The sequence below is a fragment of the Crassostrea angulata genome, chromosome 8 (assembly GCF_025612915.1).
Source record: "Crassostrea angulata isolate pt1a10 chromosome 8, ASM2561291v2, whole genome shotgun sequence".
NCBI classification, from domain to species: Eukaryota; Metazoa; Mollusca; class Bivalvia; order Ostreida; family Ostreidae; genus Magallana; species Magallana angulata.
In genome coordinates this window covers 43,745,782-43,758,480 of record NC_069118.1, presented here as the reverse complement: position 1 = coordinate 43,758,480, position 12,699 = coordinate 43,745,782, and the positions used below count along the sequence as shown (strand labels likewise).

The 12,699-nt window shown below is 30.2% G+C and overlaps 1 long non-coding RNA gene across 1 annotated transcript; it reads left to right on the top strand.

Annotated features, from left to right (window-relative positions):
- The first annotated feature begins 7,411 nt into the window (after nt 1–7,411).
- LOC128161185 (uncharacterized) lies at nt 7,412–8,228 on the top strand. Its single transcript, XR_008240339.1, has 3 exons — nt 7,412–7,543; nt 7,822–7,882; nt 8,076–8,228. It is a non-coding gene; the product is annotated as an uncharacterized LOC128161185 (long non-coding RNA).
- The last annotated feature ends 4,471 nt before the right edge of the window (nt 8,229–12,699 follow it).

The following is a 12,699-nucleotide window of genomic DNA, read 5'->3' as shown; positions in this document are numbered from 1 at the left end:
GGATGTCGTTTATATATATGGCTCTATACATGATGTGTTAGAAAAGTCACTGATCGAAATATTTTTCGAATTTTCAGTAGGAAGGCAACGTTAAACCAAAATTTATACAATGTAAACGTGTACTACAATACGATTTTTTTAGTTTAAAGAAATTCAAATTACCAAATATACAATTTGTATCGCATACTAACTATTTCATTACATATCCCTAATAAAGCCTGACTATTTTATTGATGTGTAAGATAATAAAGACTCTTAGAGCATAGAAATTGTGGAACTTGCTTTTTAAAAAAATATAATTAAATAATCATTATATTGTTTGATATTGAAAACGCCTGATCTTTGCAAAAGTGTAATATTTTATGAGAAATTGTATATGAAGTGCGCATTTACCTCTTTCTATAAAGTAGAAAAAAGGAATACATACCACATTTCCGAAGTCACTCAAGGCATTGCTTATCTGAAGGCATTACTGAATTGCAATGATATCAGTTTTCCTAGTGAAACTACTGGAAATCGGTTCGAAAGCTTTATTCATGTTGCCAATAGATGCGTTATTACTTCATTTTTACGGCACTAATAAGTGCCAATCAAAGTTTCATCATTAAAATTTAAACTTGAAGTTTTTATCGTGAAGTTGTGGTTAACCCGATAGAATGCATATCGGCTTACTACTGAAAAAAAACCGAACATCCCCGAACGTATCCTGTATTTGATTTATGTTGTGAAATGTAATGTAAATTCTTTAAATTTATCTGGTGAATTAAGACGAAAGCACAATGTATTATACTATAGTATTCGCTCAAGTAAACAATGAATAAAGTCACGAAAACGAATGAAAAAATCTACATTTTAAAAAGGTACATGATATTCCAATGTTAACCGAGTCTCAACGCTTTGATTCAACAACTTGATAACGTGCGGAAGCTCTAACAGGGACATTCCGATGTAATGCACTGTTGTACTAGTACTGTTCACACATAACTAAGGAGAAGAATAATATTTAAACAATGTTTAGATCATTTAATCCTGAATTGTGTTTAGAATTTATGATAGGGTTCAGCTATGTTTTATACCATCGATATACATGGTATATGATAATATATAAATAGTGCCTGTTTGGTAGGGTAACCGTTGAAATTGACACCCGGAGGAAACCATCGTCAACAGACGCGAAGCGGAGGTTGACAATGGTTTTCAAGGGGTGTCAATTTCAACTCATCCTCCCAAACAGGCACTATTTATTTTATTATACTGAATGTCTTAATTTTAGAGAATGTTTATATTGCTTTTATATAGAAATGACTTGAATTCTACGGCGAACCGTACGCGCATAATTTACGCGCATGTAACAATTCTTTGTGTTACCCGTTGCTAGGTGCGTTGCTAACGCTGAGGGTAATGGAACGGATTATCAACTGCGTCTAAACCAATCAGATTTCAGTATTTAACATGAAAGTATAATAATAGTCATTATCATAGGGAATTCTATATAATGATACAACTTGGTTAACTTAGATTCCCAAACAAAAATTACCATTAGTTTCAAAAGAGGTCAAATAAATAACAGTACATCTACCTGTAACACCCTTGTTGTCATGGACTGTATTTAGCAGAAACAAACCAAATTTGTACGTTTCACTGATTTTACAGAGACACCATTTTTTTAAATTTAATGGCAAAGAAAACATCTATACTCATTTTGTAACATTATTTACTTTAAACAACATTTTATTTCGAAATGAAAAAGGATCGGACAGCAGGCATGGCCTACTTTAAATTTGTCCTCTACATATCATCATTATGTACATAAAGGAGAATGGAAACTGAGATATGTGTCGCTGACTGGCTAGATAGTGCAAGAGTCTTGGTCAACAGGTTGGTAAACTTCGGTTTACTTACACAGGTCATCCATCAAGTACTACCAAGAGGCGTTTCAAACCATTCGGCACCTCTACGGACAGCCAATTTCGGACACTAACTGCAGACTGAGACATTCACTGTATCCACAACCTAATCAGGGTGGTCATTTCCTCTGCTACATTGACAACGGTGGTATAATACACGTGGGTTATGTTTCGACATAAGAAACAACCTCTTTGTGGGTTATAGTGAAACCGGTGCAGTGAAGAAAATCCAATATTACATATAAACAAACTATGGTCTTATTTCTATCAAATGTAGAGATTCCAATGAATAGTGTTAATATGTAACGTATAAAACTCATTTTTTCTTTGCCGTGTTAAGTGAAAAGGGGATGTATAACAAGTGTTTATTTACATTTACATACATTATAATAAATAAGGAGGAATTTAGAAAAAAAATTAAAAACTTTTGCCAGCTTCAGTTTATTGTCATAGATATTTTTCATAAACACAGACTAAAACGTTAAATCTTTAAAATGTTATTCTTGATGATGGAATAAGATAGTAAACACTGAAAATTTTTAATAAAAACACCCAGAAGTTATTTTGAAACTTTTTAAGAATATTAGCATATCAAAGCGATTATACATGTACTTAGCTCAAGCATATCTTTTACAACATAACACCACAGCATTGCACAACATTGAAATCTCATAGCATAGCACTGGAATCTCATACCATAGAATTTGAATCTCATACCATAGCATACAATCTCATGGATTCTCATTTGTCATATCATGCCATAGCATAGCATACACCATGATCTTAACTCGGCTTTAAAGGATTTTATTAAAAAATAAATGTTCACATTGCTGATTAGTGGTAAACTTTGACTTCTTAACATTTTACTTCGAAATGTTTGGAACTCTTCTGTGTATGGGGGCTTTTTGTGCTAAATCTCATACCATAGCTGACATAGAATAGCATAACATATCATATCATATCACTAAGTCCTTCTTTTAAAGTTCACATAGCATAGCATACAAATCTCAGAGCATTGCATTTAAATCTACTAGCATATAATCAAAATCGCACATCATAGCAAGACATAAAATTGTAAAAGATTTGCATGAAATTACTGACAATATACTTGAGGCAAAATTTGCAGTATATTGTTTCCAAGTTGTATTTATGTATTTAAACCTAGTATTATATTTGCTGATGACTTTAAGATTACCGAGTACATAATACTACACACTTTATGACCAATACTTAGTCATGCTGATTCAATGTAATTAAATGACTGGCGGTAAAGACAGTAAACCAGTTCTTAATGTTTTGTGCATCCTACTCCGTTTAAGATAAGCATGACACGAACCTTGTTAATTTAAGAGAATGCGTAAAACGTGTTAGCTATAATTATTCGAACAATCGTTTCTTCTCTCAAACGTCGTATTTTCTATCTGAAAGCTTCTTTCATAATTTCCTTTTTTCAAATATTTGATATTGTGTTTTGAGTCGACAACATTCTGTCCCCATCCATGGGATGTTCATAAAAGAGTGAACAGTTTAAAAATTACCTTGAGAATAGTATAAACATGTACTTATTTTTATCGGCGAAATTCGTACTTTGTAATCGTCATGATGAGAAAATCAAACTATTGTAGATGGGCGCAGATTTTTTCCCATTGAACACAGACAGGTCAAAAGCGTTTACAAAATATGTTTTATCGGTGTTTAGAAAAAAAAATGTACATATGAACGTTGATCGCATTGGATTAAAATATGTATTAGTCATACATTTATGAACTCTGAAATATCTGAGATGCCTGTTTTCTTTATCCGGCCATCATGTTAAAATGTACTTTTTTGCAAATATTGATATTTAAAGCCTTGTCATTTTTTTATATAAAATTTACATAGAAACTGTAACATTGTAATGATAGAATTTTGTTTTCACATTGTCTTGACAGAAATTGAGTCCCCTTCTTATTGTCTGTAGTTCTTCATGGTTGAATGATGCCCAATTACAAAAAAAAAAAAAACAACAAAAAAAACAACAAAAAAACCCAATCTAGATCATGTTAAATTATGGTCCTCAAAATGTTTAGTTAATCATATGTAATACGAGAAGTAAACCCCATAGAATGACCAGAGGGAGTCAAATTATTCTACCCGAATCAATATTCTATAACGGGTCGGGTCGTTTTTCGACCGTAGAAAACCATTGTATATCGTGCCTATAGTGTCTATAGTTTTACTTTTACTTGCCTTGCGTTTAAAATGGTCACCTCATTTTATTTCCTTTTAAAGCACTTGTTTTCAAATCAATTTATTCTAATTTAGTGGAAAACACATTTGATCAACTTAGTTTCTTAGACCCGAATTGATAAGGAGGAAGAGGTTGGACTATCAAAGTATTTGATAACATTATCATTTTTATTCTAACAATTTGCTTTGAAAATCAGTTTATGTAGTTAACTGTGCAAAATAGTTTACCTGATAATCCTCCCCTGGCTTTAACATTTACACATTTATCAATAATTTGGTATTATTTTTTATAAGAATGCTAATGCAAAATATGTATCAATTTTATCACAACTGATAATTGCTGTTTAGTAAATGTAAAGGTTCAATTTCAGTTTCTTTATATAAAAATTATGAATGTGATACGAAATTTGTAATTTGTGTCCATATCATGAGAAGAGCTTCTTAGGATAAACCAATCTGATTAAAATAAGATCTTTGATCCGCTCTGACAAATTCGATGTCGCTAGTCGCTACACTTTGTGTAGCGACATCGAATTTGTCAGAGCGGATCAAAGATCTTATTTTAATCAGATTGAGGATAAACATGCTACTTAATCACAAAGATATTTTTTTATCTATGTGAACTTATTACTTTATTTATTTATTTAATTTCACTTGAGAAAGACTTTGAGAATAATTATGATTATAATAAATCGCCTGTCAACCAAAAGCTCTTCCAAAATTCCAAAAGAAATGCAAGTGAGTAACAAAGCTGTGAAATTCATGAATAAAAATATAAATAAAAACAAAACCATAAGCTCTTGTAATTATTTTATTGCAGTGACTTAAAAAGTTTATACAAAAATGGTCTAAGTACATGTAACTTTCTACTTGGTTTTATAAGATCAATGTTTTAATACTGTAGATAAAAGATATTTGAACAGGTTAGAATATTGAATATAAGAGGGGAGACAAGGACTAAGCCCGTGGACTGTGCAAACACATATACCTTTATGGTACCTCTTATTAATTGGGAAGAAAGCCTTTGGTTAACAACTCTTACTGGCGGACTTTGTATAATCCATACTAGTACTGTGTTATTACAAAATATTTACATTCCACGTATTCTTGCATGCAAAATGTGTGGAAAGCTACTGCAGTTATTTATTTATTGAATCCTAATTTTTTTAAAGACATAGTCTCATAACTACAACGGTGTGTGCATACACAGGAAAAATGTCCACATGTGTAAAATATGTGTATAATTTTACACATGTTTTGCACATATAATGCATGTGTACAACACATGTTTTAAAATGTATATATATGTTGTACACATATATTATACACGTGTGTAACATATACATTTTACATATGTTTAACACATATATAAAATAATATAGTTCAATACATGTTTCAAAGAACATATACACGAAAACAAATTTGTTTAATTTATTATTCCTTTTCATGACTTTCACCTACATTTTTGCATTTATTAGTAAATACTTGTAAAAATAATATTTATTTAACAAACTTTTGCCGACTAACTTACAGAAAATTTATTTGTTAACCAATTCCGGATTTAAATCTCGATTGGCTTTAAAATTTTGTCGTTTGCAATCATACGTCATTTTTTACGTCACGGAAGCAGATGTTGAATCATTTGCATATATTCGATTTGAGGCTAAAGGTAAGGTTGGTCAATCATTCTTATTCATTTATTTGTATTGTAAAACTATGTAAATATTGCTGGTAGCAACCTAGTCATCTTATAACGCGAAAAATAGCTCAGAACTTGTGTTTTCAAGGAAAATTCGGGTTGAAAACAAAAAACCTGTATTGGAAATGATCGATGCTGATCCAATCTACTTAGGTGAACTTGATGAAAGTTTTTAAATGAAATGTAAAGGCAAATACGGTGATTTAATGTATATATACATATAAAGTTTATACAACATCTGCTATATGTAAACGGTAGGTCTGTCGGTAAACGTTTTCCTCAAAGCTTCAATTAAGCAGTTGTATCTGGCAAAAGCACATTTATAGACAGAACAATGCTTGAAAATTAAGCAAACATTAAATATATGTTTATCAAATGCATTTTTATTTAGATCAGACACATTTCAATCTTGAAAAGTGAAAGTAGAATAAACTAGAGTAAAGTCCGATGCAAAGTAACGAGTAGGTATTCCATAAAACTTAAAGCAGCAAGTCGAAAGTTTTATATAATTTTGTTGTTGTTGTTGATATATCAAAACTGAAAATTTGATTAATTGTTTAAAATAGTACTTATTATGCAACAAGTTGCTAAAATGTTCAGTCGGTTACTTAATATATATTAAGTGAGTTCTTGTTGTATGCTTATTAACACACTTTATTTTCAGACAGGTCACATGAACTAACCCAGTGAATAGCAGGGATGTGTCGCTCTAAACTGTTTATGCAGTTGTAAGTATCATAAGTAAAATTCAGTTTTTTATCTTCAAAATTGTTGCTTGACTTTCTTTTGAAAGTACATTGTATTCATGATTTAAATTTTGTAAAAGAAAATCAATGAAATTTTCATATTAATTCTAAATGTCATGTTTTAAGTGGGTTTTTTTTCATATTATTAAACATGCAATAATATACCTGCAATGTACTATGGTATGCAACTTATTGTATATAATATATACAATAAGTTGCATATCATAGTACATTGCATGTATATTATTGCATGTTTAATAATACATAAAAAAAACACTTTAAACATGACATTTAGAATTAATATGAATATTTCACTGATACGTAGAGTTCTGACTGTATTGTTAATATCATGAATTTCTGTATATTGTATCGTTATTTTTAAGTGTTGAAAATCTAACTTTTACAAATATTTCAGGTTTATTTGAAACAAATATTATCATAATATGTATGTTTTCCTCCTCAAAATTCAATATTTATTTTATGCTAATTTAAAAACCTCTGATGATTGTATTAAGTTGGTATTACCATTTTAGAAAGAAACCATTCCACCAATGAATTGCTAAGGTCCGAAAAAAGATTTCACTTATAAGGAATATATAGCTTATCAATTTTTGTACAGGACGACAATAATTCAATTTTGCTCTAATTAAGGCTACTTAATGGCTTTTCCCACAAAAACAGACCTGACAGAAATTTAAAAGCCATGATACTTTTTGTCATTTTAGTAGAAAAAAACATTTTATCTAAAAAAAATTCGACATGAAAATTGCAGCTCATATTGCTTAAAACAAATATTTGATTTTTAGTTTATTTGATGTTTAATTTTCTTAGCTGTTCCACTCTACAATGAACTTTGAGACCCTCTCCCCCAGGATGGCCTGTGCAATTATGTGAACAGGCAATTCACTCCCCCAGAAAAGAGTCCTGTGGACATGAGGAGAAAGAAGATGACAGTAGCACTTGTAAGTCTGATTTTGTAATATCATGTGTATGACATACTAATATATATGTAAGAATAAAAATCAACAATACTAGGCATCTTAAAGGTGTCGGATCTAATGTATGGATACTATTGGCTAACGAATCAAATGACTGAAATTAACATGCAACCTGTCCCTTCTTTTGGACATAATTATGTACAAATAAAGTGCATCATGTACATGTGTATAAATATATATAACTATTTATTGAATAATACTTGATCAAAGAATTTTGCTTATTTTTTCTTCATTTCTTTCAGAGGGCATTCTTAACAATGAAAAAGTTTACCGAATGTTAGAAGTTCTGGCCAGAGTTTAAAGGTGAGAAATATAATTATATTATATTCATGATTGTATATAGTAATAACTAAATATATGTAAGTTCTGAAAGAGAAATACATATATTTAAATTAAAATGAAAATTTGATTCTCTAATGACAATTTAATTTATATATTCAATCTATGAAATATACCATGACTATATATTAACTTGAGATTTTTTTTCTGTCACCAGAGTCCTATGCATCAATAAAATAGACAATAGACCGAACATCTAAGGGGCTTCTGCGGGAAATAGAAGAAAGAAGAATCGAGGGTTACCAAGAGGTAAGTTAAAAGATTTGTTGTGATTTCACTTTTACAATAATAATACATATTCTGACCTATATTACCAGGTACATACTTATCTAATATATTTCTGTATGAATTCTAGAATTGAATCTATATAATGTTATATCATTGGATAGTGTATCAAGTGTACATGTATACTGTAAAATAGAGACATGGAAAATAATAACTAATGGTGCTAAATATGAAATAAAATCAATACATAATGTACATTATGTATGTGTAATTTTTCTTGTTATTTACAGGAACAAGGAAGAGAGAAATGAATTGTAACATGGCAATGAAGAATAAACTCCTGAGAACAAATTAATGAAGTTTTTGTTATTATTTTTTTTAATATGCCTGGTATGCATCTGCAATAGTATACTGATGATCTATACATTGATATCAAGGAATAGTTTGCATATAAAGCACACGGTGTGTAATATATTTTTAATGAAAGTTTAAGTAAAAATGTACCTTTATTATTGAAAATTGCTAACAAAAAATTATATATAAACTTTATATATAAAATGCAACACATATATTACACATATAGCATATGTGTTTTACACATATAAAATATGCTCTGTTTAATTTCACACATGTTTAACACATATTAAACACATGTTAAACATGTGTGAAATTAAACACTTTATATATGTATGCTCTTTTTGTGTGTTTTACACATGTAAAATATATAAGTAAAATATATGTTGAACACATGTTGCACACATGTGGACATTTTTCCTGTGTACAAATTGAATAACGCGCGTTATCGCGTTATGAAAATTTGTTTGCACACACCGTTGCAGTTATGAGACTATATCTTTCAAAAAATAAGGATTTAATGCTTATATTTACATTTTTTTACTGTCATGCCTTGTACGCAAATGCGAATTATACCTCAAAATTACTGTACTATCCTATGGGTAAGTTTAAATTAACGGAAGAGCCACTGTAACAGCCACAAGCGTGATCTTTGATTTTCGCTTGAGACGTTGTATTTATCAGCGTTCAACGTTTGTGACGTCACAATTAAAACTCGTCATTAAACCTTTTAGTACAATGTACTATGTCTGTGTTATGGTGCTATATCTGCAGTAGCTTTACATGCAAATTATACGTGGAATGTAAATATAACATTGTAACATGCATAGGGTACTGAAAGTTAAAATGTCGTCTCGGTGTTTCATTATGACGTTACCAACGTTGAACGCTGTAAAATGCAACGTCACAAGCGAAAATCACAGTTCACGCTTGTGGCTGTTACAGTGGCTCTTCCGTTTATTTAAGAAATAAACAACGTTATTTCGTGAACATGGCGTTATGAATAGCAACTGCTATGTTGGCATATTCCGTGATGCGCGCTATATTTGCATTTTACCACTCGGAAATTTCCTACCTTGACTTTTAGCTATTGCATCCAAAATAAACATTCAGACTGTAATGTATCTTTTTAATTCACATAGATTTGTTAACAGAATCAATAAAATGTTATTACAGTAATAAATTTAAAATGTAATTATAACTTAAAGACATGTTTTAATTAAATAAATCAATTTTATGGAGTTGCAGACAAACACATAATGTATCGTATAGTGGTTAAAATCTATAACGTCATGGAAAAGCATATGACGTCACATCTTTATGATGTCATAATATACAGACAGAGCAATTGCGATGATAGAAAAATAATTGCAGTTCCTCCGTATGGACTCATAGTGGGAAAGAACAATGGATATGCAAATATATAAACTTAACCTTAGGATAAAATATGATTCAAACATTTGATTATAAGATATAATTCACACTTGCAGACAAGGAAAGCAGTTAAAAAATGTAAAATAAATATAACCATTAAATTATTTTTATTTTGAAAGATATAGTTTCATTACTGCAGCGGTGTGTGCATAGACATTTTTATAACGCGCCAACACACGTTACTCAATTTCTAATAACATACCGCTGCAGTTATGAGACTGTCTTTCCAAAAAAATAAAAAGACCAGTATTAAAAATATCTATGTTTATCCATGTGTTAACGACAGTTTCAATTCAGGTGTGATTCTATAACGTGAAAAAATCGAAAGAGATCAGTCAATTACAGAATTACTTTAAAAAGTTTAAAGTCTGTAAAATCATCTAATTATACAAATATGTTTTAAAATTGAAACGATATAATATATATACACTGCACAGAACAAACCATGATAAAGTGGATATTTTTAATTACGCGGGGGTGTTAAGGAAGCATATGGGCAATTTAGCGTCTTATTTTGATTGTTATATTCAAAATCGTGAAATTAAATAACTATTTTGAATACGATCAAAAACTTAGTATTATCCTTTGAAATAGATGTAAGTGCAATAAAATCGGGTAGTACATTACTGCCACATTGGTGCATTATCACGTGACAACTATAAATAGCTTACGTATATTCCTTAACATAAATTGAGATAGAACAACACTACCCCGCGGTTTCCAAAATAAAATAAACATACCAAGTGAAGGCAAAACATCTCAGTTTAATCAAAACTGCTGCTAGAATCCTATGTATTTCTTAATTCAATAGTTATTCATCCAGTTCTCGTAAAACCTTCCCAACTTTTATACAGTTTGCACGGAAAACGGCAAGTTGCATCAAAACAACACACAACATGGGATTCTAGCAGCACTTTTCATTTTAAGCATTGATCAAACTAACGATACATATAAAATTCAAAGTTCAATATATGCGGGGTAGTGTTGTTCTAGTCGGATTTTTATATCGTAAACAACGACAGAGGAAAGCCTGGCCGAGAAATAAAAGCAAATTTACATACCTTTTAGCGAATGATTGATAAAACTAACATCTCTCCTAGTATTCTTATGTCCCATTCTCAATAAATCACACCACAATATTTTATTAGAGTTCTTAGATTAGTTATGTTTTGAATATGTTTACAATGCTTTCCGATCAAATTCACACGACATTCAACTTTTAGTCATGACGTCATCAATGTATAAATCTACGTAATACAAACTAATTTCTGGAAAAAAATTGACTTCAGTATTTTTATTTGCTATTGGTCTACGTTTCGTTGCTTAGATAATTGAATATGTACATAATAACTAAGATTTGTGATATCATGAAATTACATGTAACTCAGAATCCATATGCTTCCTTAACACCCCCGCGTATTGGTATCCTGGTATGGGTTTCATGAAAATGAAAAAAAAATCACTTTTGACACATAGTATTAAACTTACCAGACATCATACTTATCTATTTTTTTAATTACATTTCGAAACGTTCCTAAACAACTTTTTAGTTTTGCAACAGCCTAACAACTGCGCTTTGGCAAACTTGTTATAACTATAATTACATTTTTCAGTGGGGTTTTTTCATGTAATATCACTACGTATCAATTTGTTTATATTCAGTCCAATAAATTCAAACGACGTTTGCTTATTAATATTCAAATATTTAATCGTACAATTGCTGTGAATTAAATTAATATTAGTAATAAAGAATCATTCTTTGGATATTGTGAGGTGATAATTTCTTACGAGCTTTATTGGATTTGACCACGCCCCGACCAAAATAATCAACTCATGATACTCGATCAAACAATGATTCCTTATTCGTTAAATAATCAATTTCTGATCAATGATATACTAAATATACAATTTTTTCAGAGGAGCAAAACATGTTTGTCTAAAGAAATGAACTTAGTCATCCAGTTTTAGTCCCCTTCGAACATGTGGAAGTATTTTGGTATCATCACGTTTATAAAAACGTCGGACAGGAAAGAAAAAAATCACCATCTGTATATTAAGTTCTTTTCACCTGACCTTTAATACGTCTTTTGCATGCTGTGTAATTGAATGGTACACTAAAAGATGTATCTCCGTTGGCACACCGATAAAATGCAAACTGTTCTATTTATGTATAAAGCATCAAACATGTTTTAACTTTAAATTATTTAAACCGTACCATTTGCGCAATTTACATTTTAGCTTTGAAACTGAAATAATTTATTTATCCAAACTGTACTACTTCTTTAGCAGGAGCATGAAGTTATTGCTATTGTTATACATATTAATGTATTAAAAAGACATTGTTTTGATTTTATTTGGTAAATGTAATGTTTAAAATCAATTTTGGCTGCTTCAAATTTTTTGTAAGTGTTATATTATCTACGTAATCTAGAAATAGTTCTAGGTTTTAGCGTAGATATGACACGTTAACGATTGATATTCCTACAAATAAGTTGTTTTTATTAACGATGAACAAAACTAACGCACATTTTTTTTCAACTGCAAAACCTTCAGAAAAATAATAATGATTATTACGATATTTAGAATAATATTAACCTCGTTGTCGATAGAGAAGAGGACACAACACTCATTGTTTAAGCAATGGATACGCCATTTTCATCACGTTATCCAAACATTTCACTACTGGCGCGGATACATGACATTGTTGAAATGACTTTCTGTTAAAAAAGAAACCTAATTTTACCCTAATTCGCTTTAAGATGACCCAC